We start from the raw sequence: 26923 nt of genomic DNA, 5'->3' as shown, positions 1-26923 counted from the left end.
GGTCAATTCAGCAATTATTTTCCAAAACACTGACCAAGGGCAGACCAGTGTGTTTAATCTATTTCACAGATTGAAGAGACATTAAAACTGGCTTTGATTTACTCCAGTGTCTGCATGGGACATGATGCATCTGAAGAAAGTGGGGTTTTTTTGTGTTAGTAAGAAGCTTGAGGGTTCTCCTTGAAGAACTTAGTAAGTATAACAGGTGTTCAGTGAATTTGCAAAGTGGATGTACAAACCAGGAAAGAACATTTCTGGTGGAACTCTTGCAAGTACATAAAAGAGAGGAATTTGCACACTCTAGGGAGGAATTTGCACAGTCTAAAACTCTCTGAAGAGCTTAACCATCAGTTAGTAGTTACTAAATGAGAATTAGTAAATGAGAATACAGGATCAGAGCTCTGTAGCTCCAGGCAGATGCTGAGTAGAAAGCCCTCTGAATCTCTTGACACCTTCAGGTTCTGTCTAAATTAGGTCAGTAGGGATGGATAACTAGATTAAAGCTGTTGGCACTGAAGCTTCTTAAGTCTTCAGTACTGATTTGAGTGGGTTACTGTAGACTAGATTTAGTTTGGCACCTCAGGCTGACTGTCTTCACTTCCCTGTGCTGTTTGAAGCTTCTTGAAGGGGGAAAAAATGAGTAGGTACATGGCAGATGACCTTGCAATGATGTAGCCCATGATGTTATTTGAAATCTTACATCTCTGTTTGGCAGCAGCTTGCATCTGAAGTGTGTCTTGGAGCAGAGTTCTGGAGTTAGAGTACAAAAAAGGGAATTGATTGTTCATGTACACCAAAGTTGTTCTGAAAAACCAGCCAGCTCACAGTAAATGGTTTTGCTTCAAAACTGCTCCTGCTCTAAACCAAATAGCATAGTTTAGGAGTATGCACAGCAAAAGGATGAGTTGAAAGGGCAAGATTTCAGTCAGAAGCACTAGAAAGATGTTTTCCCCCCTCTTTTAAGGAAGTATTTCTTGATATTTTAGAGAACAAGTCTTTGGAGGAGCAGCTGAGGGAGCTGGGAGCGTTCAGCCTGGAGGAGGCTGAGGGGAGACCTTATGGCTCTGTACAACTACCTGAAAGGAGGTTGTAGCAAGATGGAGGTTGGTCTGTTCTCCTAAGTAACAAATGCTAGGACAAGAGGGTACAACCTTTACCCAAGGGAGTACACCAAGGGAGATTAGGAAAAACTTGTTCACTGAAAAGGTTGTCAAGCACTGGCACAGGCGACCCAGGGAGGTGATGGAGTCTCCATCCCTGGAGATATTTAAAAGACTGTAGATGTGGTGCCGAGGGACATCATTTAGTGGTGGACTTGGAGTGTTAGGTTAATGGGTGGACTCAATGATCTTAAAGATCTTTTCCAGCCTGAATGATTCTGTGATTTTTACAATTCTATTTGCAGTGGTCAAGCTGCCATTTTAGACTAATGAATAAGAGTATTTGAAGCATAAAATCTGAGCTAGGTAGGTAGCTAGAAGTTATTCCAAATTTTTTAATCAGCATAGATGCATGCAGCCTGTGGCATTTAGGTAGCATGTTATTTGTGGGAGTTCCTGATGTTTTGTGGCTATGATAAATTGCTGTTGCTGCGGTCCAAGGCAAGAATAATGTTGCCAGGTCACAAATAATGTATTTGTTGGCATTGCTGAGCTCTGGACCTTTTACTGCTTTTGGGGAAACAAGAAGGATAATTTTAACTCATTTTTGTGTTTCAGATTCATATTGTTTTTAATCCTGAATGCAGAAAAGCTTTATCTCATATGACAGTGTAGTTTATATGCGTTTGTATAAGTTTTGTGGTGAAAGAAACAGAACACTTTTGGCCCAAAACACAGTGCAAACAAAACCCCCACTTTTTTTAATGACCAGAACCCTAAAAATTGCTAACTAATGTGGAGACTTTTGTTATCTTTACTGCAAAGCCCTCAGTGGTTAGTGATTGGACTCAAGGTCTTTTCCAACTGTAACAATTCCATGATTCTATGAAATCTTGCCTGTTTGATGTAAATATTTCTGCTAGCTTTGAACTGCTTTGCCTAGGTGCTTACAGCTGGATACCTTTGCCTTTTTAGAGCTGGAATGCAGTACTGGCCAACCACAACTCAAGTTTTGACTTTGCTTTTGTAGTCTGGGGTGCCACAACTAGACTGCAATAAGTACCCAATGTACTTCTAGTTATGGTGCAGTTGTAGTCCCAAGTGTTGTGTTGCTGTACTAGGAGATGACAATGGTGTTTGATATATATAGATTTGAAAGTCTTCATATAGTAATCATACAAACACTCATTTTAAACATTCTTTGGGTTAGACCAGCTTCTGGTATTGTACAGAGGTGGTGTGCAGGAGGAAGTCTTTGTGCTTATGTCATTGCTCTTACAAAGTGCAAGGTTTGAATGAGTGCTGTTAAGGGAATTGTGCTCTTTTTTTAAAGCGAAGAACTAAGTTCAAACCTTCCAAATGAAGTATTTCTTTAGTCCCAGGTCTGTTAGTGGCCTCAAACTGACATTGAAATCAGACTGGTAGAAGCTACCAAGGAAAAAGCTGAATTATGTCATATTACATAGAAGAGTTGCCTAAATCCTGTGTGCAGGCTGACGTTGACATACACAGTAGGAAGAATGAAATGCATTGAGTTTTCATTGAGAAGTAATAATTTGAGTGAAATTGTGTTCGTTGGAATGTCAGAAGGAGTAAACACAAAACAGTGCAGTAACAATTTGTGTTATCTTTTGGATGCCAGTAGGAGCAATGTGAAACACTATAGTAATTTATAACATCTTCTTCTCACAAATTCTGTATATGCAAGCGAGAGTGATGAAAGAATAATACTAATGGTTTGTATTTCATGGGTGTAGTAGATATCATGTCCATTTTTCTTTATGGCTGTTTTGGCAATCTGGTAAATATTGCTCAGCTGTAGTTTTTCTTTCTTTTACAACAGGAAGATTTAGATGAAAGTGTAAAGGGAAAGTGTGCACCCCTGGGTTAGGCAGCAATATTTGCCTTGCAAACAGTGCCTCTATAGATTTGATAGGTAGAACCTGAACGGTGTTCCACTCTGTGTGGAAATGAAGGATATTAAGTAAGTTTGCAAGTAAGTAGGCATAAACATTTATGTCAGTGTTCTTCCCTCTGTGATGAAAGGTTTTAAGATAAAAGCAAATAGTTTTCCTCAGTCCAGAACTTGACTTTCTCATGTGGATGTTCCATGTGTTTCTACAGCAGGCCAGACAGACTGACTTTTTTTGGAGGTGATTTGTGGTGTTTGTTTGGGTTTTTTTAAGTTCTATTTGTTTATAATTTCGATAAGTGAAACAACCTGTGGGAAGGAACAGCAATGATGACTTTTTATTTCTGAATATGTCTATTTACTTGTTCTTAACGGCAACAGCTTACAGGAGGGGGAGAGTTGCTTCCACATTACCAGTGGGGTGATGTTAAGATGGGCAATGATGGAGAGGTGAAACTCATTCAACACAAACATCTGACAAAACTCGCTGGCTTAAAGTAGTTTTGGTGAGGTCTGTGTGGGGGAGAAAGTCGTGAATGAATAAAGGTGATCAGGTATGTCAGATGCTGAGTATCAGTGTGTTGAGACAAGTTACAGAATCTCAGATTCACTATAACTCACTTTTGAAGATCTTCACACACAAATCTCTTTGGGTATCAGTGTCATTTCATGTGATAGTGTTGTGATGTTGCTTGCTTTCTGTAATTGCTAAGGCAGGGCGTGGGGAGGAGCAGAGAGGAGGGCAAAAAAAGCCTGAAGAGTGCCATTCATGCCTTAAATTACTTGGTCTCAGATATGCCCTTGTTCATAACAACAGACATATCTAACAGTTTCCCAAAACAAATGTGATTCATAGATGTGTGATAGCAACTAGGACAAAATGTAGCCCTTTCAGTCAGTCGGGATGTGCATATCCAATGTATTTTCTTTCTTATTTAAGCTGTTTCCATCTTCAGTTCAGAGGGGAAAATGAAGATTTGCATTTTCGTACCAACTTAATGTGAACAACTAATTTCTAATATTGATCATCTCCCTCTTGTTATTCCTAAAGAGCCACTCGAGAGGGGACCATTTAAAAAACAATCACTCCAAGATGCCCCCATTGTTCTTTTCAGCACTACTGTGATAGGGCAAGAATAATGGATGCTCTTTGGGGGAACCAGGAGGTTGTCTGTTAGAGCCCTGGAGTGAAACTTTCACTTCTGCAGCTACCACAGAAGTGTATCACTTGTATAAAGAGAGTGGTATCACAGGTTTATCATTTGATTTAATCTGTTCCTTTAGCTATTAAGATCATTACAAAATACAGTTGTTGAGCCTCAATGTGAGAATTGTTTGTAGGTTGATACTGTGCAGAAATACAAATGTGTGTAATAGATGAAAACTAAATGAAATATCATCTTGTGTCTGAGGGTGGTTTTTTTCCCCACAGGGTTAATATTTCCCATCTGTTTTCCAGTTTTGATCCCAGTGTAAACGCATCCTTGTCTAGACCCTTAGAGAAGGGGAAGAAAACTTTGCCTTTTTCATCTTAGCCTTATGGTGAAAGGGACAAACAGGTTGAGAGAAGATGCTGTTGGTACAGTGTTATAACTTTGTTGCAAGGTTTCTCTGAGGCTTGCTCCCAGAGGTCTAGGATGCATAATCTGTGTCTTGACAGTTGAGAGACAAATGCTTGAGTTCTGGCATGAGTTTCTGGAAATACTGCCATGCTTTAGTGAAGCAATAATGTTATTTGCTAGAAATGCCAGAAAGTAAGATGCTAAAATCCTGAGTGTAACTTTAATAGCAAAATAAGGTTATCTGGACATGTTCCTAGGATTAAAGAGAACTTTTTTTCATGGATTCTTCAGAAGACTGTTTTGGGTTTTTTGTGATTTTCAGTGAAGCACTGAACACAGCATGTTCTCATGCTACATGTGCACATTGAATTGCATCCATACCTTCTGCTTCCATACCAGTGCATTTTTGTCTTGCTGTCTGTATTTCTGCTTTGCCCATTGAGTGTTTTTGTGTGGCATGTTCCTCAGCTGTTGCTTGTGCCTTGTAACTAATGCACATAGATAAGGTCTTTTTTTCCTGTCCTTCAAGTCCTTTCCCAAGTCTGTTTTTCTGCAATCCCATGATATTGTTTTCTGTTCCCAGCAGTAATGAGCATTTGCATCTTTCATTACATTCTTGGTAACTAAAAGCAAAATTGTATCATCAGTTATTGCAGTGCCTTTAGCTCCTTATCTAAGAGGTTTAGTCAAGTTTTTGGATAAAAATACTCTTCTGCAGTCCTTCTCTGTCCAGTTCAATCTTGCTAGGGGCATCAGTGACTGTCTTTGCGGGACTTTGTTCCCTGTTTGAGGCTGAAGCACTGAGGAGCATAAACAAGTGGCTATCCCCTTAACCCAGTGCACCCTGAGTTCTGTTTCATGTGTCCTCTGTAAAGGGAGCAAAGGTGTCAGCTGGCATTGCGGTGCTGGGTGGTGCAGGCTGGCCCAGTGAATGGGAAAGTCTAGCAGTGTTATTGTATAAGCTCCTAGTCATTTCTGTATTGTATCAGTCAAGTTCAAATGATGATGTTTCAATTAAAAGTCCCAGTTAATTAACCGCTGATGTACAGTCTGTGTTCACAACGTGGCTCCTGCAGCATGCTGGGTCACACAGAGCTTTTGCTTGGCTGACATCAGGGAAGGTTGGTGAATGAGTCAAGGGGGATGGACTGTACTTACCCAGGTTTGGGTAGGCAAAACTATGGATGTTTAAGCAGCCTTTGGTAAATAGCTCTGTACAAGAAAAAGCACTTTACTTGACATGACCGTGCAAGATGCAAAGATAGGTAGCTGCCCTGCAAACAGTGTTTGGGTTTTAGTATTTGTGGAATTTGTCGGGTTACACTGGAATATAAGGAAAAGAAAACCCACCTGTTCGGATTTATGCTGTTTGGAGTGGCTCAAATCGAACATTGGTTTCTTTTGTATTTTTCAGACTACTTGAAGCCAGCTCCAGCAAAGAGAAAGAGTTGTGTTTGTGCCAGCCAGACCCAGTCTCCAGTGCTGGTCCCCCTGATGGCACTTTGTACAACCCTGTGAAACCTGCCAAGCTGGACGCCACAGCTTTGCACGACTGCACTTTGGCCACCACTGTGCCTCCTTCCGAGCTGTCGAATCATGCAGTCCTAGCCTGTGACACAGGCATTCATGAAGAGCACTATGTAAGTGAAGCAGTAGAAGATGATGTGCCAGACTGCAGAGAGTACAGAGATGCCTGCACCATTACTGGTAAGCAGCCAAATCTTTTGAGAAGGATGTGGAGATGTATAGTCAAGCTGTTGTTCTTAAGGTGATGGTGAGGGATCTGGTTCATGGACAACACTGCTGCTGTTCTGCTCATTTTCTTTTCTTCTTCAAGAAGTGATTTCACAAGCACCTGAATTTTCAATGAAAGCACTTTGTAAGGTTTAAGGCTCTTGCAATGAGCTTTAGACCAATGACAGCTGTGACACTAGGATATTATACTTACGTGCTTGGGAAGTTGAAGCATTTGAAGTTTGTTTGGAGAACAAACCACCTGAAAGTCAGGGATGAGGGGAAGGAAATACTGCAGCTTAAAACTATGGAATGTTTTCTGTAATGTTCAACATGATTTAGGTTGTGGTCTTGATAGGGGAATTGCTTTGTGGGAGAAGGGGATGGGAGAAACGTCTGACAACTTAATTTGACTGTAAATACTTTGCCTTTCAAACTGTTTTTGTCACATTAGTTCTGGAACTCTAAAAGTAAATATGTAAGGAGCAGATTTTTCTGTATGCCCATAATAAAGGTTAAATGTTATGTAATCATAGATTCCTACAAATAAATGGAATACATATTTAGGTGTGGTATTTGAAATAGAATTAGATTCTTAGTGATGTGGTCAGATGACCCATTTTTTTGTTTGAACAGTAACTGTAAGTCAGTTTAGTCATGGATATGGCCATGCAGTGACAGGCAGTTTCCATTCCAAATGCATGCCTTGTTGGCTGAGCTGTGAGGCTTCTTTTAGCTTAAAGTGACCTTGTCAGTCTTTTGGGAATGTTTGAGGAGTCAGCTGAGTTTTCAGGAGGGAGAAACAAGAGGGCTGAGTAAAACAGAAACAAGACTGGAGCCATTCATGTTGGCTGCCAGATACATTTATGAGTTACTTCGAGCCATTTCTAGAGTTGTCTATAGGTCAGAGAACTAGTTAATGGTGACTATCAACAGACACTCTTTCAGTATGCCTTAACTTAGCTCAGCCCAGCTGTTATGCAGTTACTAAGAGTTGATATTCTGAAAAAATAAAATGGAAAGGAGGAGAGAGTTACTCTGCAAGTCCATCCTGATCCTCCTGAGAAGACAAGCAGAAGGGTTAACACTGAAGTTGCTTTCTGTCAGGTACTTGCACATAAGAGCTTTGTTAACAGAAATGTTAACAAACCCTCCCTTGTATTCCTGGGTTTTGAACTCTTTAACTGGTTAGTTTATAAACAAGTCACTCTTTTGATGGCTCCATAGGTATTTGCTTGTTGAAGCAAAATTGCTGTGTAGGTTAAAGCTCTATATAGATGCATTCCTGGTAGGATCAATGTTTTCCAGGCCCCTCATGGATGGATGTTTCTTGCAAGTCCTTCTCTTGGCTGTGTCCTGTCTCCCCTCCCTCCTCTGGTAACAGCAGGGCAGCAACTTTGTTTTTCTGACTGAAGCCCAGACAACCAACTACTTTCATGAATTGAGATGTCTTGGTTATTGGTCCTTGAAAAGCGAGACTAACTCTTCCTTTTTTAAATGTCTTCCTGCTCAGACTCTTTCAAGCCTGATGTAGTTTCTGTATTGCTTAGTTGTCAGCCAAGTGTGATTTACTGAACGATGCTGTAACACTTAAATGGATAAGATGCTCTGCAGTAGCAGACTTAAGACTGTCCTGGACCCAGCTTGATAAGGCTTGCATTGGAAATAGTGGTGGTTTGGTTGGTTGGTTGCTCAGCTTTGGTGGTTTTGTGTTTGGTGGGTTTTTTTTCTCTTCTTCTTTTTAAATGGGTTTTCTGAGTGTCAGCTCTTTGCTGTGGTTTGTAAAGCTATCAGAAGGCAAAGACTGGAAGTTAGGAATGGTCTCATACTCTGTAAAATCTCTAGTATGTGCTGGTATGCAGCATGTAGTCTTGAAACAAACAGGAAGAGAACTACTTGCAGAGGAGTAAGGCTTCTTAGAGACTTTAACATGGAGACTTTTGTACTTCTGACTGACAGGTCAGGATTGTTTCCACTTTTAAACTTCATTGGGAACGAAATTACATCAAGTCTACATATACCATTGTTTGTTTTTTCTGATAGCAAGACTTAACTGATCCTTGAATACAGTAAAAACTGGGAAACTAAGTCACAGTGCTCTGTGATGATGCTTTCAAAACGAATAACCAGACAAGGGTAATATAATTGGAGTTGATTTTGTAACTTAAGCATAAGAAGAAATTATGTGATGTGCCCATTTTGCTATTTAGCTTTTTCCAGAAGACCATGGGTGCTCAGAGAATGTGAAAGTCTTTCTGCTTGTTTCCCCCCTGGCCCTGTCCTGTTTGCTGGCAGCAGAGAGGCACTTTGGCACTCTCTGAAAGCAACATAATCTTTCCTTCTTGGGACCTAGAGTAGATGTAATTGCACATTATGTTTGTGCTAAGTGTGTTTTCTTGGATTCAGGATTGGCTTAAACATTTTCTGTCCCCGAATCACCTGAGAATTGTGTTTGTACAGATCTCTGTGGGAGTGCAACTGGAGGTATTTTAAGCACCTGGTCTGGATGGAATCCCTGCTGCTCTTGTGTGGCATAGGGGAGGTAATAGTTACTTTTTAGCTAGATCACACCTCTTACCTATTCCTTTGAATGGCCTACAAGCAGTTATGGTGGCCTAACTGAGAGAGTGAGCACTGCTGGGATGGGTTTAGGTGTCTAAAAACCAGTAAGGTGAAAACTTTCCTTGAGATATTGGAGGACAGCACCCTAAAAGATGAGTTATTTCCCACTGAATTAGATAATGAAATGATCCAAACCTCCTAGTTACTGTAATTAGAATGTTATGCAGGTAGGGGCTTCTTAATCAGTGTTAATTTGGGCATATAAAGCAGAAATACGGATGCAGCACCATCTAGTGTTCCTTTTGCTACAAAGGACATCCAAGTGCTTTCAAAGGTGTCTTTCCTTCCTGTAGCTGCACTGCGGACCTGGATACTTCCAGGCCGGTGTTGATGGAAGCAGCACCTGGGTTGGAGGCTTTCTTCTCTAACACACCCTCATCCCTTTGTTTGTAAAGCATGAAGATCTCTAATCTTGATGTAATAAAGCACATTGCTCAATATTCCCAATTTTGTGATATATAAAAGCCTCCCAGTCTGATTGGTCCTGCTCTGACAGGAGGAGTGGACTAGATGATCTTTCCAGGTCCCTTCCAGCCCTTAAGATTCTGTGATTCCTTGTCTATCAGCTGCTACCAGACAAATCCTGTCCTCCTGGAAATAGGGAGTAGAGTGGCAATGGGAGCTTGAAATACCACTGGAGTAAAGATTTACCAGTGTGACAGATGCCTGGCTGTCAGAGTATTTTTGTGGATTTTTTTGCTGTTTTGTTTTGAGTTGGTTGATTTGTTTATTTCTCTTAAAATATGCACAACACAGTATCCTTGGCCATCCTCAGTAGGTAAACTTCCAGTCTGCTTTCTCTTGTCTGAAGACTCGCTCTTTGCAGTGATTTTTGGCACGCTATACTTTGCAATTCAAGGGCTAAATGCTTAGTATGCCAGGCAGATTTCCTCCATCATTGTCTGAAAAAGGAGAAGATGAATGGACTGTGACTTAAATTGCCTAGCTCCTTCATTAGTTTGCGTGATTCATTTGTTCATTATACTAATTAGTCTTTCCGGATGCATGTAAGTGTGTGTTTTCTGGCTATTGTTTTCTGGGCAGTTTGCTGAGGGTTTTCGGGATTCTTTGTGGTGATAACCTCATCTGTGTCTTACTTTGTAATAAATACAAGTTGATTTTTAATTAAAAAAAATAAAGTTCCATCACTGGATGGTTCAAATCATTAAAACCTGTTTCTCTCAGCAGGGAAGTACCTTTGAGGACAGTTGGTATTGTTTGACCGTCCAGGTAGTGTAACTGAGCGCAAAGATGGACTTTCTCTGCTCTCAGACCTTGTACAGTCTCTTAGCAACAAAGACATTTGGGTGCAGAATGTCTTCTCTGGATTTTCATCCTGGCTCAATCCTTACTCTGACTTTAATTATATACTTCTATGTAACAGAGCTTCTGTTCTCTTACACCAGATGTTACCAGTCGTAACGGCCACATCGGGATTTTGGTGACTGACTGATCCTACAGATACCCAATGTAATTGGTCATTACAAATTACATTACAAATCTGTGGTCATTTCATTTGAAAAGGCACATCTAGGGCCTCCAGAATTTCCATTTCAATGTGTCTGATATAAAAATATTAGTGAAATAATAACAATTTTGAGTTGCTTCGCTCTGAACCTCTCTGAGGTTAACTTTCCCTTTAGTGGCTGTTCCCTCCACAGCATCAACTTGCTTGAGTGCTTTCTTCTTTTTCAGTTCCTGTTTTGGGACATCTCTTCAATGTTTTTCCCTTTATTTTTTTTTTTTCCAATACAAGAGGTGTTATGTATGAGCTGGAACTCAAAGAAAGTAAGAAATGGTCTCCTGGTTTGGAGCAGCTGGCTCAGGACTGTGTTTCTGACCCCAGCGACAGCAGATGCTAGGTATGAAGAGCGTGTGCTCAGACACTCTCAGTAATGTATTCTTAGCATAAGTACCTCCACCATGCAGAAATGTTGTACTAGAGATATAGAGACTATGTCCCTGCCTAGTTTGTTTAGTGTCTGTTTAATTGTGAGTGCTGCCTGTGGCTTTGTTTAAAACCTTTTGGAAGTTCATGGTTTACCACTGCATGCAGCCAGTGAGCTTATGCCAATCTCCCACTGGTTTTTGTCAGTATTTGTCCTAGTTATGCAGGATTTGGTGAGTGGCAGTTCTTCATCCCCCATATGAATTCATCTGTATGATTTTGAAAGACTTCAATCATTTTCACACCTCAGCTTCCTCCTCTCCCAATTTCTTGTTCTCCTTTAAATAAAACTTTGAGAATATGGGTTCTTACCTGAGTCCATTTACTTTGCTGTTGCAGTCACTAGTGTCATCCTATAAATTTGATCTAGTTTTGGTGTCTCTCTTCTGTCCTGCCACTTCCTATAAGCAGCTATTGCTGAATTCTGAGCTCTCTGTAAAGCATGCCAGAAACGCTCATCCTATTTACATGAGATAATTCCCTCAGCATGACTGGAAATATTCTACAAGTCAGACTTTAGTTCTGTCTGGTATACTCATAACAAAATGATCTTATTCTCTGTGCTGCATCATTGCCTCTGAATTTTCTGACTGGCATTCAGTGGGTTTTCAGTCAACTTCACATAGCTTTCCCCCCTACCCTGCTTTTCTTTTTCCTCCTCTTCTGCTTTCCATCAGTCTTTTTTCAGGTCTCCCCTTGAGTGTTTTCCCTGTTTCCTCTCATATGATAGATTATTAAGCTACCTCTTAGTCTGTATCCCCCAGGTATACTGTTTTTCTTTCAAGGATTATCTTCTAGTGTGGCTTGTTTGTTTTTCCCTGGAGCAGAATTCTACTGCTATACTTCTCACCCAGTTCCCTTTCTTATGCTCCTTTTCCTAGCATGGTATATGGTTTTTAGTATAAACTATCAGTTTTAGAGTCCCTGTAAAAGAAATGGTGGGAATTACTGAAGTCCAGTGTGATATTATGAAAATGTGTTTCTAGTTGTCCCTTGTTTTGAGAAGCACTTGTCATTCCTAAATGGATACTTTACTTGGGGTCAGGATGCATGAGAGCAGTAAGTGTTCATTGGTGTTCCAGGTTTGTTTTTTGGAGAAAGAACTCCTGAAGGCAGGTGCCTGGTGGAGGTTTTGAGGGTATTTGGTTTGGTTTATGTTTCCCTGTTCTGCTGCACTTGAACAGTACTGGAAGATTAAAAAGCCACATTTGATTACTGGTATATTTAAGTTAAGTGCAAATAACTTCTGTTCCTTAATTTACCTCTGTAACATACTGAGTGCAGCTTAAACCTTGTCCTTCAACGTGCCTAGATGTGTCCACAATGAAGCAACAACTTTTCCTTTTAAAGTCAACATCTGTGATGTTGAGCAAGCTACACAGGAATTAATTCTAATGTTTTACTTGTGATACCAAAGCTTGGTTGATAGCTATTGTTTAGGGGCCTGGCACATTTTGTAGTTGGGCTGAACAACAAGCAAAAGCAGGACAATTGCTTTTCAGGGTTTTCCCGTACTTGGTGGTTTTATTTCAGTGGGTTTTTGAGACATTCTCAGTCTGTCTTGGCAGCTGGAACATCCTAATGGTTAATGAATGTGTTTATTCTTATTGCTGCTGAACAGTGCGTTGCCAGCATGCATTTGATCATTGAATAGCTTTTGTTCTTGGTCTGAAAGAGCAGCCATGGTGGTGGAGTTTCCTTTTATTTTCTGTTTAATATAAAAATAAAAGCATGAGTGTGATTGCATGTATCTGGAGGGAGAAGCATTTCCATACTGAAGCAAAGTTCATAGAAATTTATGGCATAATGTAGAGCAGTGAACTGCAATTAAACAGGAATGTGATGAGTTCTGGGGTTGTGACTATTACAGGTGCATCTGCAGAGTAGTTGTTAAATAATGTTCCAGAAATACTGTCATTCTGGACCTCAGCTAGTACCTAATGTCTGTTTTTTTGTGGATCCATAAGGCTTAAATATAACTACAGGCTATATTTCCCACTTCAGTAGACTGGCTAGCAGCGCAGCAGTGGGATTGAAGTTCTTTATCTACACACTTTTACTGCATTTTTGTGTAGATCTTTTTACAACGCCATCAGGCTGCTTCAAGCAGACAGCAGATATCTGCTGGAAAAGCATTTAGAGAAAGACCCATCTTTCTTGCTTCCATGCCTGGAATGTGATTCAGGTTTAGGCTTGTGTTCTGCTTAAGACAGGAGAATCCTAATGCAGTCTTGGTGTCTTGGCTGGTTGTTGAGCTAGATTAGGTGACTTTTCTCAGAAGGAGTTTCCAGAATTGTCTCAACCCAGTGCTACTGGATAACTTTTCACATGATGGAGCTGCAGATTTCTTCACTGTTTCAAGAAATGAGGAGATGAGTACACTGAGAATTTTGAACAGAGTAATTCCTGCTCAAGTAGTACAAAATGTAATGCTCTCTTGTGTGAGAATACAAACTATGGAATTTTATGTGAGGCCAAGGCCTTACTGATCCTTGTTTCTGAGAAGGGATTCAGAGTGAGTGCAGTATGTGCTCTCTGGGTGTATATGCATTGCATGAAACAAAATCAGCAGTCAAGATTCACAAGTATTGAACATGAAATAGCCTCCAGTTGATGAACTCGGGGCCACTGCTCTGGAGCATGGTGCTGTGGAAATGATATTGTATCTGAGTAGTTTTCTTCTAGCCTTCCTTGTCTTGCATGTTCTGGCCTTTCCTTTCTTGAGCACAACACTGACCCTGGGTCATGGCAGGGTTGGGTTTATGACTAATTGTTTTAGTGCATTTACAGTTATGGGCTGTAAACAAGAAACTGTGTGACAGAATGCCATTTGTGGCATAGGGGTTTGGTAACAGGACAGTTATTTCACCAGGTGGCAGCATCTACTGCCAGCAGCTTCTCTGGGGAGCTGGAAGCCCTTCTGAGCTTGGAAGAGAAGCCTCTGCAAAGGGGAGCCTCTGCTTGCGAGCAAACCAGTCAAACAGTAAAGATTGAGGATGGTTTGGACTAGAATTCAGAAAGACAGAAATCACATATTTCATGTTCCAGGCAATGACTGTACTCAGAAGCAGCGTTGTGTTGTGTTTTTAAAACCTCCTGCAGCTACCAGGCTTTGAGATCTGTAGTTTGTAGTTTGTTTTCTCTGTGTGTGTATTTTGTGTATGTTTTGGAGTTTAGCTCTTTTGTCTGAATTTATCACTTATTTTGTGTGAAGCTGATGCTGAAATTCAATAGATACTCCTTCTTTATCAGTCAAGCAAGGTTTCATTTCTATGATATGGCTGTGTAGTTATAGCTGTAAACAGGTCAAGCCCAAAAGCCCAGTAAGGAATGGACTTTGACAGGTGAGCTGCTTTACGTGACCAGGTTGTTTGGAACGAGATCTTCAAATCTGCCTACCTGAACTGCTTGTTCATGAGATTATGGCATAGTTCCACCCATCCAAATAACACTGACAGCTACACTTATATTTAATGCTTTATGGGAAGTGACCTAATGGCTGTCTGAGTGCAGGATGAAAATGGCAGTGGGTGACAGCACCCTACACAATGCCTTATGATCTGTGTGATGTTATGTGCACCAAGGGAGAGTGGCAGAAATTGAGGTGCTGTGCCTCTTAGATAAAGTCATCTTCTCTTGTTTTAGACATCTCAGTTTTCCCCTTGATTAACTTCGTGCTCTCTTCTAAACAGAGATATGAGTGTACAACTGAAAATAACCAAGTGTACTCTTATCTTCACATGATTGTCCTAAAAATTATGCCTTTCTCTCTCTGTGTTTTAAGCTGAGAGGGAGGTGGCAGAAAGGTTTAAGGTGTTTAAGAGAAGCACAAATAGACCAGTTAAATGGCTGTGTAGGAAAAGCTATGAAACAAGCTAATAAATAATTTGTTAATAACTACCCAAGACATACTGAAGTAGGAATTAAAAATGCAGGAGAGCTCAACCAGAATGTTTTGCCCACTTTTGCCCTTTCTTTATTGAAAGAGAAGATTAGCAACTGAAGCAACAAAATCATCAGCATGAGTCTTTGAAAGAACTTGGTTTAATCTCATTTAAAAAACACAGAGAGAATGAGGAGGAATAGTGTCAAAAACTCCCCTAAAGCAGACTGAGCAACTTTATTTTCTGAGGAACAGGGCATAGAGAAACATGTTTCTGCACCAAAATAGGTGAGGTGAAGTGTTTGTTTATATGCCACGCTTAAGCTAAGATGATAGCAAAGCAGCGAAGTGTGTTACTTACAAAACAAATACAGAAGAGAATTAACAACGTTTCTTTGTTTATATAGAATTATTTCCATGAAGTGCTGAAAGCAGCAGAGTTCTGCAGTATGAGAGCCTTAGCAAGCCTTTCCTCTCAACTCTTTCTTTCAAAAGCAGAACCTGGAATGACCCACGCTTTAGTAAGAATCACGAGTTCATAATTCATTTAGCTGTTAAATTGATTGTAATTTGCTTTAGAAGTTTGTTTGCCCAATATGTCCAGAACACTACAAGTTCAAAATCATTTAAACTAACAGAACAACATACAAGGAAATGTTTCAACTTTATATTGTTGTATCATTTATTGATGATCAATTAATTATCTTCAGCTTATGGTGTAATATTTAACTCAATAAAATGAAGGTACCACTTGGGACAAGAGGGAGTGCAAGGAAGTTGGACATCAGTTAACTTAATCATAAGCCACAAACGATGTCTTAGCTGTTCTTAGTAGAGAAGTTATTTAACTTGATTGTATATCTTTGCAATTTTAATGAGAATTATTAATAAAAACTATCTAGAGACACTAGCAGAGTCTTCTATAAAATGTGACTGGTGTTTCAGGATGGGAGACAGTGTTAGTCCTAGTTACCTTCTCACAACAAATACCTGCATCTCAGAAAAGGGTGGGGAGGAAAAGTGAAGGGGAAGAACTGCATAATTGTAGCACTGAGACTGCTGCTGTGATTTAAATGATGAATTAATGTTTAGTCATCCAAAAGTGTAATTACCATGTCCTGCTTCTTTAAATAGGCAATTACATCAGAGCCTGCTCCTGTTTCCTGCTGGTTTAGAGATATAAAAATTGCAATGGAAGTCTGTGACAATAGCATCATAATAAGTTGCCTTTCCAGTTAGTCATTAATATCTTTTTCAGTTGATAGGGCTTTTGAATTGCTCAGAAACACCCAGTATTTATTGTATTGTAGAGCAGAAAAATTGTCTTGGTTGACTTGTCTTCCACAATAATTCTTATTTCTTTACTGTCTGTCCTTCACGTTCCAGTGGATTTCTTTTCTACAATAAAACTATGTGAGTCTCAGTGATGTCCAATGATAGGACAAGGGCCAAAGGGTATAAGCTGGAACACAAGAGGTTCTAAAGAAATGCAATGAATTATTTAGCAAGACATTGTAGTTAATTTTATATGGTAATTAAAATGTGTATATTTAGTATTACCATATCTGTTTTTTAGGTATTGACCTACATACAAAGATGTCTTCATTATAGAATAACATATGTGTTGGAACATACTTCTGGAGGTCATCTGTTCTGGCTTGTACTGAAAGCAGGTCTTTTAAAGTTGAATACTTGTGGCCTTGTTTAGCTGAGTTGTCAGTCTTTCCAAAGTTGGCAGATTCTATAGCTTCTCTGCACCCCTGTTCCCATGTTTGACTATCCTCATGGTGACAAATTATATGTTGAACTGGAATTTTCTATGTTAAATCTTCTCAGCAACCTCTTGGCCTGAATTTAAATCTCCAGTTTTGCAGTTGTTGATAGCTGTCAGCATCCATTTTTAAACTCTGTGTGCCAGCTGGATATACTTGTGAATGTGAGGGACTGACAGAATGCAGGTCATGACAGTGTCAAACAGTGCCCTAAAACTTCTTGCAGGCAATTTTACCAGTGCATCACAGGTGTGAACTGTGACACTGCTATTGCAATCCTGGATTTCTTTTTCTTGAGAAAAATGTGCCAGCAGCAAAGGCAAAAAATACAGTGGTACTGAAAAGTAGAGTGGTACTAAACTGTGGTCAAAGATCAAGTTAAGGAGATGTATAAAAGTTTGCAAGCTAAGAACAGTCTGTGAAGTAAAAATGTGAATGTCTATATGCATTAATCCTTTCTCCATACTCAGGTTGTAACTACTTTGTCTTGTTCAATGCTTACTTGCTCTATATTCCTGCCCAGTCACACTTTATTCTTCAATAGATGAATCGCTGCTACTAGAGATGAGGCCTTTTGCCTCTTAGAGCATGTCCTTGTATTTTCTGCTAGGACATATGCTATTTTGGGATAAATTTGTGCCAGTCACCTTCTAAACCAATTCGTATCTAGCTGTTCTTTACCTGCAGAAAAACCTTGCTGATATCAAAGCAAAATGACATCTCTGCTAGTTTGTGCATATAGTACTTGAAGTAACTAACAGATTGTCTTCTTTCTGTTTTCAGATGTGTGCAATAGTACCAATCTTCCTGAAGTTGAAATCATCAGTCTACTGGAAGAGCAGCTGCCTCATTATAAGCTAAGAGCAGATACAATCTATGGTTATGACCACGACGACTGGCTTCACACACCACTCATTTCCCCTGATGCCAATATTGACTTAACAACTGAGCAAATAGAAGAGACCTTGAAATACTTCCGTAAGTCAAAAATTCAGATGTTGTACCTAGGAATGAATCAGTCCTATTTTTACTATCTTTTCTGAAGTAGCTGTGCATTTCTGTGGAAAGCAAGAGAACTGTTTGTGATTTATTGCTTTGGTCTTAGAGTTTGTGGTAGGAAACAAAGGAAACATTTGATCAAGAACAGCAGTTGCATTTGTAGTTTGTGCATAGACCCTGTTATCAGATATTGGTGAAACTAAAGTACTTTCTGCTTGTGATCTCTTGCTGGCAAGAGTGTGTAGAGTTATGATTTTGGTTCTTCATTATGTTGTTTGAACCTGTGGATGCTTTTACCATCGTGAATGGATTCACGTCTCTCTGGGCTTTTCAACTATGGTTATTGATTTAGCTGTGCTATTAGAGAAGATTTCTGTGATTCACTCTCTAGTTGCTGATTTATCAAGTAGTTTATGATTAAATGAGTCCTCTTTTTTTTTCCTTCTTCTTTGTGGTTTCACTTAAGATGCAATTTTGTCACTCTTCTGAATGTGTTGCATAATCTCCAACTTGAACCCTTGTTCACTTACTGTGAACAAGTCATATAATGGATCTTTACCTGGGAGTGCAAGATCATAAACCTTTGGCATGTTTGGAAATTATGGCACTGATTGTAAACATAGGTTTATGGAAAAAAAAAACCTATCAGGGCAAAAATGTTCCTTGAAGTAAAGTGGCAGAGAAGTCCTGTGAATTGTATCATGCCTTTGGAGAGTGTTCACCAGGGTGTGGCTGCTTGCACAGTGATTCACTTTCAGTGCTTCAATTAAGGCACTCCTTCTGTACCTGTTCAGTTTGTTTTAAAAACCTTGATGAGGAGGTGAACAAATACTGTAATCTTAGAAGTTTACACTGTTTTCAGAACAGTAACCTTATGGTCTAAGTATTCTATGGGTGTAGTTAATTTTTCTAAGTAACAAAAATGAAATTTCAGAATCTGTCCAAGTTTTTTTCCTCAGCTGAAGGAAGAATTCCTTCATTTTGCTGCAACACAAAGGGTTTGCTGAGAAATGAGTACTTTTATCAGAATGAAAATGCAGTAGGCATACAGAGTGTTGCTATGCCTTCTTCAGGCTTCTTGGAGACCCTCAAAGATGATTCAAATAAAATTGATATTGAAACTTGATCTCATACAGACTATATTTAGGTGTGATATTAAGTCTTTTGACTGCTTACGGTTCCTAATGTTGTAATGTCGATCAGCTTTGAAACCAGGATGTAACATGAAGAGTTAATTCGGGGAGGGAGAGGGCTCTGTTGTGGTTTTATTCAGGAAATGCTCACAAACTGAGAGACTGAACAGCAAGAGGGATGTTTGTGCATGTTTTAAAAGATGTAAATCTTGTGCATCGTTGATACATGCAAGTATGGTGTCTTCTGTAAGGCTTCCTGTTGTTGAGGGAGTTATAACCACTCACCACACCAGCCTAAGCGTAACTACTCAGGTTAGAGATAGTCTCAGTATTAACCACTCAGTGTTAAATAGTGACAATCTTGCACTGTAACTCAGTGTTTTAATGATATTTGGGTAACTACAGTGAGCAACTGGTATTAGGGAAGTGAAACACTTCTGGTTTTCCACTGCTTATAGTTGTATTCCCACCCCTCCCATCCAGAGTCAGTGGAGGTTGATTTTGGAGGGTGGTAGTTGAGAGCAGCTTTTTTCCTTCCTCTGCTCTAGGTTTTGAACACACTTCTATCCAGTTACCAAACTCGGTGACTCTTTAACCTCTATCTTCATATATCTTCATATCTGCAGCTCTGTCACTACTCATTTTGTAGGGTTTGAATAAGATACATACCTGAAACTTCGAAAACCTTTGAACCTCAATAGTGGAGTAATTAAATATTTTGAGGCTCACAGAAGTATGAAAATGGGGTGTTATAAATATATCTTTCAAAAGTGTGTCTCTATATTCATATATAATATATATATATGCTATATGTGTATTAGTTGTACAGTTGTATTTGTAGATATCCTTTTGAAAGAACTGTAAAACATAGTGACCAAACTTTAAATTGATTCAAAATGAAAATAACCCCTCCAGTTTTTGGTTAGGTCTTGTAAAGTGCCCTGAAGTTGATTTAAATAAAATGTGGCCATCTTAAGCCTAGCAAGTAAAAGGATTCTGAAAATATCTGGCTTTTAAACTGTACTATAGCCTTTGTTTGTCCCTGCCTCAGGATGGCAACACGAATGGGAGAAAACTTGTTTGGCAAAAAGGTTCTGTAAATAGCTCTGATTTACAACCCCAAGCCAAAATTCTAAGCAGCACTCACAAAGCAGTGCTCTAATTCTTTGCAAACTATCCCTGAGAGCTATCCTGCCAAAGAACTGTAATTGCTAAAGCATCGTTTGTACCCGACTTGCAGTACATGATTTCTGTATTGAACATGTGTTTACATGTTCATGTATACCTGTTACACATTTAAAAATTGATTCTCATCCATCTAATATTCTTCTCTCCTATAGAAAAGGACTTGTTAGTAGGGATACAGCATACCTAATGGTGATTTTTAGTTTCTGAAGAGTACATCTCTTTTTAATCAGATAGGCTCTGTGCTGTTTGGATAGATTCATATGTCTTAAAAGCCCATTTTCTGTAAAAGTGATTTAGATTCTTGTAGTGACAGTATTCTTGAGCTTGAGTTCATTGGTGTTTGTGTTTTGCTCCCAGGAGGGGGATCCATGAGAAATATTACTTCCAGGAATGATTCAGCACATAGGGGAACTGCAGCTGCATCGCTGTGCTTCAAACTAGAGGCACTGAAATGACTGAGTTTTTTTGAAGAGCTTATGGATGTATGGAGTAGTATATTACTAAGCTTTTAAAGTATACAAATGCTTTTTCATTCTGTTAAAAAGTAGATTAGTAGCTAAGTAGCTACTCATGCTCACTTGTACTTGTTTTAATGTGACTGAACAGGTGCTGTTTCAGAGGACAGAGAAAGCTGGGTTTCCTTTTTACCATAGGAAGCTCATGACAAGAGGACACTTGGATTTAGAAAAATAAACAATTTTGAGCAAAAAGAAGAATTATATTTCTGGATTGCAAAAGGAAAACAGTGCAAATGCTTTGGATAGGCCTGCTGTCTTCATGGACATCTCCATTCTGGTTCCTGTCACCAAGTGGAGAGTTTGAGAGGAAGTCAGCAGACTGTGCAGCATCTGGGAGGGTGAGACACACAGATAAGATCCAGGAGCAGCTGCTCTCTGAGAAGGAGCAGCCCAGTGCACTAGTACAAGCTTGAGTTCGACTGACTGGAAGGCAGCCATGCCCAAAAGGGCCCAAAGAGTCTCTGGTAGACATCAAGCTGAGCATGAGCCAGTGATGTGCTCTTGCTGCCAAGAAGGCTAATGATATCCTGGGCTGTATTAGACAAAGTGTTGCCAGCAGGTTGAAGGAGGTAATCCTTCCTCTCTATTTGGCACTGGTCAGGCCACACCTGGAGTGCTGGGTCTCTGAGCATCCTGGTTCTCTATACCCTCAGTGTAATGCAACTTACGTTCATTTCCTCTCCCAGGAAGCTGCAATCATTGTGACTGTCAGGGACTTTTTTTCCTTCCTTGTTCAAAAAATAGGTCAGAACCATGCTACTGTGATGATTTTGCTTATCCAATCAAGCATGATGTTGAGCTTAACTTCATTTTGCAAATGTTTTTATTATCTCCAGGGAAAACGTGACCACAAAACCCCAGCAATTATAACTGGCATTATTTCCAGGTGGTGAACAGTTTACAAAATCTGATTCTTTAAAGCTGTAGTCTTCCTTTCTTTATGCTGGATAGGGGTCTATTCTTTTAAATGTCTGTCTCTTACTCTCATAATGCCATTTACAGTATTTGAGTGTGCCCAGTGCTACTTTAATTGAACTCAGCTGCTGGTTTTGCAGGTAGGTTGTTGAAGACCACATGGACTTTGATTTTATATAAATGTAAATACAGTACTTTCCAGTGATAATTTTGGGGGAGGGGAAAAATAATTCTTTCATGTGGAAAATGGGTATTTGTCCTAGAGCAATTAAATTTCATCTGTCTACCCCAGTCTCATTGTAAATCATTTTTTCAATGGGAGAACAGTCCGCTTCATAGGAGTCTTTATTTCTATATCAAGTGAGGTCATTGTGCCCGTATGGTGTTCAGAGGAGACCAGCTCTGTCCCATATGTAGGAGTTACCTGTACCATTTTGAATCCCATTTTGACAAAAGAGAGTCAATCAGATCTGAAGCACCCATTTTTCTAACTACCAATTCCAAAAGCTGCAGATTACAGTGCTTTCACTGCTCTGGTTCTACTCTTTTCAGGTTAAGCAGGCCACAGTGACTTCTTGAGAAGTAAGATACTGTGCTGGAATTGATCTCTGCCATAAGTTGCAGAGCTGTTTGCTCTTAGTAAATGTGCAGTCACAGGATGACTCCTTTTCAGTGTTCCTTTAGAAGGTAAACCACCTTTTCTTCACTTCAGTAAATGAGATCCCAGTTTAGAAATAACAGTATGTCAGCCTGTCCTTGGAAATCAGTTGGGCTTTTAAATTTGCTTGATTCTTCTTAATGCTCTTTAACTTTTCTGGTTTTTAAAACTCAGTTTAAAAACATCAATTTGCAAGGTAAGTATTATGGCAACACCTCACTATTAACAATATGCATTGTGTAGTGCTGGACTGTACAGAGGCTTGGCTGTTAAAAGGACTCCAGACAATGTTAATGGGGTTGACAACTTTATCCTGAGCGGTGGCAACTGTAGAAAATAAAGAAAGGATGTGGTGGTTAATTATCTGAACAATCTGATGTGATGCTATAGCCAGGACAATAAATGTGACCCTGCATTAATCAAATGGGAGGTAATACACTGTTGCTGCTGCCATGGAAATCATCCGTCCAGTTCTGGTGTTCATTTTCTCCAAGAACTGGAAAAGATTTGGAGAAGAAAGCTGAGAATGGCTAAGTATGGGAACACATGATTTTTAGTATCCTACTATGTAATAACATTCTTTGAATACTTTGCTGCTGGGGTGCAAAGCGGCAACAAGTCATCTCTGCTGGCATAGTTCACTGCATCCTTGAGAGTGCTGCTACAGCTTTCTTGAGAGGCCATGTTTATAAATGAGGTAGTTGAAATTATCTTTGTAAACAATTCTCTTGAAATGAGGAAAAGAATTTGTGTGATTTTTATAACCTGGCTAATTTAGGCAGCTCAGTTTAATGTTGACCTACAGCGAGGACTTCTTCCAGCAAAAAAGGAGGAAGAGAGGGCTCGAGAGCTTTTCAAGACAACTTTTCTGCCTAATAAAACCTCTTTTTTAACGGCAAACTTAAGGACTACTTAGTCTAGCTGATCACAGTTGGCTATCGAAATCCTTTATCAGTATGTATCTTTTGCTCTGTGGAGAACAAAACCAAATTCTTGTTCTGTTTGCTTTTAAACTAGACATAGAAAAAATACAACAAAATGTAGCAACTGGAAGGGGATGCTGAATGAATGTGAATTTAGCTTTGAATAGGAAAAAGCAGGTCCCTTTGGAGTCACCGATCTTCTAAATCTTTCTTAATCTGGAGTTTTAGATGAACTTGTAGGCAGGTAATAACAATGATAACCCAGACAAAAGATAGAGTCACAGAATGATAGGGGTTGGAAGGGACCTTTAGAGATCATCTAGTCCAAACTCCCCTGTCAAAGTAGGTCCATCTAGATCAGGTCACACAGGAACACATCCAAGTGGGTTTTGAAGACGTCCAGAAAAGGAGACTTCATACCCTCCCTATCTAGAGATTTGAATACACAAATGTTTAATGTTTGTAGAAGCAGTCCACCATGAAAATGTGCCATTCTGGCAAGTTTTACATATAATGAATCCAATACACAGCTGTGGGAAGGAAAAGTAGGGTTGTAAAGGTTGAAAGCAGGTTCTACAAGCGTGCAGCTGCTTTGTTGTCCTGGTCAGACTTTAGTGTCAACTTGACAGCCTTTCCAGCTCCTGCTTTATAGAGCTATAATTTCTCATGTAATTGAAGGGATGCTTCCATGTGGATACCTGGATATATAGCATTCTATCTGTCGGGGGTGTCAGTCTTCATGCTGGGAAGATCATACCTTTACGCCCTATTTCCAAGTCTCTTGAGGGCTCCTGAAATCATTTGACCACACAAATGATTTTCTCCACAGAAAAATAAAGCTTTTCTAGATTACACCAGTGTGTTTCCAAACAGATCTGTAGAAAAATATCAGCTAAAACAAACAAAAAGACCAAACTCACCACCTTGAACTATTTTTATCCTGTCTTACTGAAAGGGAGTGTGTATGCAGGGGTTCTACGAGAAGAAAACTGTAACATGTTGAGGATTTCTTTTGTTTAAATGTCAGGGAATAAAAAGGAGAGAGTCCCTGCAGCAATTTAAGCTGGTAGCTAATGTTCATTCTTTATATTTTAAATGTTTGTTTAATGTCATTACCAGACTGAAATTACCGTTTGGACAAAAATAAAACAAGTGGAACAAATAGTTTATATGCAGAGCAATTGAGTAATGTTGCCATAGGAACCTTTATTTCTCTCTGACAGTATTTTATCAGTGGAGCCTTAATTGCATTTAATAGCATGTGCAGTTCTTACCTTGTGAGTCTGCATTACTGAAATTCTGCAAGACTAAGCTAGGGCTGGAGTGCTTTGTCACATTCCTCTCCTTCAAGATGGCACAGTGCGAGGACAGAATGATCACACCTGGGAAAAAGGCTTGCAGTACTCAAAATAGATCATTTTTTTCAAGAAGATAATTGTATGACCCTTTAATGTCTAAAGGCTTTTAGAGGTTTTTATGTAACCCTTTGTGACTTACCTGAATTTCGTGTGCACTCATTGTTTTGCTTTCACATCAGTATTGGGCATAACAAAAATCTAATCAGCAAAAGGAAACCAAAAATAATATCTCTGTCAAAGTTAGTGTTTGTTTATCAAACTCTTGTTATCTCAGCCTGCCTCTGGATTTCAAGATGGCCAAGGTCTAAGGTTGACTTGATACAACAGCAATGCCTCAATCTCCTCTGTGGGGAAATAAGAATGATCTTTGTGCTTTTTCATGTATAAGGCTAGAAGCTAATAGGGTATTAAGATTTCCTTGGCCTGTGTTATTAGGGTATGGAGGGGTAGAAGCTGAAGATGGCAGCTGAAGCTCTGGTGCAGACTGTTCAGTTCTTGTTGACTTTGCCTTTTGGTGTCCTATAAATGGTGAGAGGAAGTGCTGGGAAGTGTGACAGGCCTTTGATTCAGGCTATGTGTCTTTGCTTTGAGTTAGCTCCCTAGAATGGCAGCGCTTCCAGCCTAGAGCAGATTGACTTGACTTGGGTATTAGACCAAGTCAGTTGTCAAGTAGTAACAAGCGAAGTACAAACAGTGATTCTCTCCTCATCTGTGGCCTGACTGCAGGAGAGCTGCAAGCCTTAACCATAGGTGGCTAATGCTGGCTTGGGAAGGAGGAGAGGGACATCGAGTAAAATTGAACCAAACCTGTAGTTTAGACACATGGGCTGCAGTTTGCTCCCCAGGCAAGATTATCTCATAAGGACAAGAAGGACCCGTTTTTGTGCAAGAACTCGAGCACTTCAGTCTGTGATTCTGTAAAGTTCACAGTGGTCTGCAAGCATGTGTCCTCTTTTCTACCATCTAGCAATTTAAAAATAAGTATTTTGTATAATGAAGCATTTCAGAGAATCTCAGTCTGTGTCAATTAAAAGAATTAAGTAAATGGGAGGAGGCCCTTGAGCTATGAAATCACAGAATAGCAAAATGGCCAAGGTCGGAAGGAACCTCTGCCAGTCATCTGGTCCAGCCCTCCTGCTCAAGCAGGGTCTTGCAAATCAGTCAATGTCAGTGCTCAGTCACCCCCATGGTATTGTTTTCTAACAAAAAAATCTCTTATGTTCAAGGTGCACTTCCAGGGTTTCAGTTTGTGCCCATCACGTCTGGGCCTGTCGCTGGGCACCACTGGAAAGAGCCTGACTCTGTCCTCCTTGCACCTTCCCTTCAGGTTGATAAGATTCCCCTCCTCAGCCTTCTCCAGACTGAACAGTCCCAGCTCTCAGCCTTCTCTCGTAGGAGAGACACGGTGGTCCCTTCATCTTTATAACCCTTTACTGGACTCTCTGCAGTGTGTCCACATCTCTCTTAAGGTGAGGAACCTAGAACTGGACATAGTACTGCAGATTTGGCCTCATCAGTGCTGCAGAGAGAGGGGAATCTTGTGCATGTTGCCATTTTAATTTGCAGACTTGGAAACACATTCTTTTCTAGTGAAATAATGTACTTGTGGACAAAGGTGCATTTGAGTTTGGCCCTGCTCTGGAGCTTTGTAGTTGAGTGAATAACAGGCAATTTCCACTGACAAATGTGTGGCAGTTGTGTGGAAAGATCTGTGCTTCAGCCATCAATGTATAAAAGAGATGTGGTAATTGACAACCTCAAAGTTACTGCAGTGATGATTTTTTTTATACCAGTGAAGCTGAAATACTCATGTGGTCATGAAACAGTTTGGTCATGAAACTGGAATAGCTTGGCTATTCCAGTCAGGGACTAAAGTAAGTGGAAACAACCTAGAAAAGACATGGGTGAGGGTGAGCTTAATAGAAACCTACAAAAACATGGCTGATTGGAAAGGAGAGATGAAAGCAATATTCAGATTTCCAGAGCTGGAAGCATCTAAGCAAAAGGTGAGGATTTTTTTGGTCATGGACCATAGATACGTGGAACTCCTTGCAAGAGGATGTTGAAGGTGCTAAAAATGTCCATGGGGTCAAGAATAGACAGAACAAATCCTTCAGTAGTTGCTTAAAGTAGAAACTGTATGTCTCAGACTGTCTCTGAAGCTGTAAAAAATTGGAGGTTGGTAAGGCAGTTGAGGGAAGGCTAATGCTCCATTAAAACTGTTCATGGCTATTCCCAAAGAGTCTTTAGTTAGACACCTCCTTGGTCAGTTTCAAATTGGCCTCCTACCTTGTGTTATTAACAAACTTTGTAACTCTATCCCAATGTTTGCAAAGAAATAGTTTCCTAAAAGGAAGGAAGACAAGGGTGAAGAGTATGTTGCAGTTACACACAAAATGGATGTCAGTCCCTTAGGTAAGTGGTACCTGCACAGATTCAGACATGCTTTTTTGTTTGCTGTTTGATGATGATGATTTAATGCCATCTGTGCCTCTTCTAATAGCTTAAACACAATTTTATTGGATGCTGCAAAAGTAAAAGTCTTTAGTTTTCAAAACACTGAACAAATTAAGCTATTCTGTGTGATGACCTTCAGCATTTTTAGAATTAGAGTGGTGAAAGTTTGTCTTAGCCTCTTGTCCTCAACCATGAAGCTTAAATGTCCAGGGTGGACTGGGGGGAATGTGTCAGTGGTTCA

General features: G+C 39.8%; 1 protein-coding gene across 4 annotated transcripts in view; it reads left to right on the top strand.

Annotated features, from left to right (window-relative positions):
* Positions 1-26923, top strand: part of TRAK1 (trafficking kinesin protein 1) — a 123190-nt gene that overhangs the window by 40988 nt on the left and 55279 nt on the right. For all 4 annotated transcript variants that reach the window (XM_061996293.1, XM_061996291.1, XM_061996295.1 and 1 more), the window contains exons 2-3: positions 5989-6281; positions 17317-17511. The gene's annotated coding sequence lies outside the window, so the exon portion shown is untranslated. The remainder of the gene's footprint in view (positions 1-5988; positions 6282-17316; positions 17512-26923) is intronic.

The sequence above is a fragment of the Colius striatus genome, chromosome 5 (genome assembly GCF_028858725.1).
Source record: "Colius striatus isolate bColStr4 chromosome 5, bColStr4.1.hap1, whole genome shotgun sequence".
Classification (NCBI taxonomy): Eukaryota; Metazoa; Chordata; class Aves; order Coliiformes; family Coliidae; genus Colius; species Colius striatus.
This window is presented reverse-complemented; position numbering and strand designations above follow the sequence as displayed.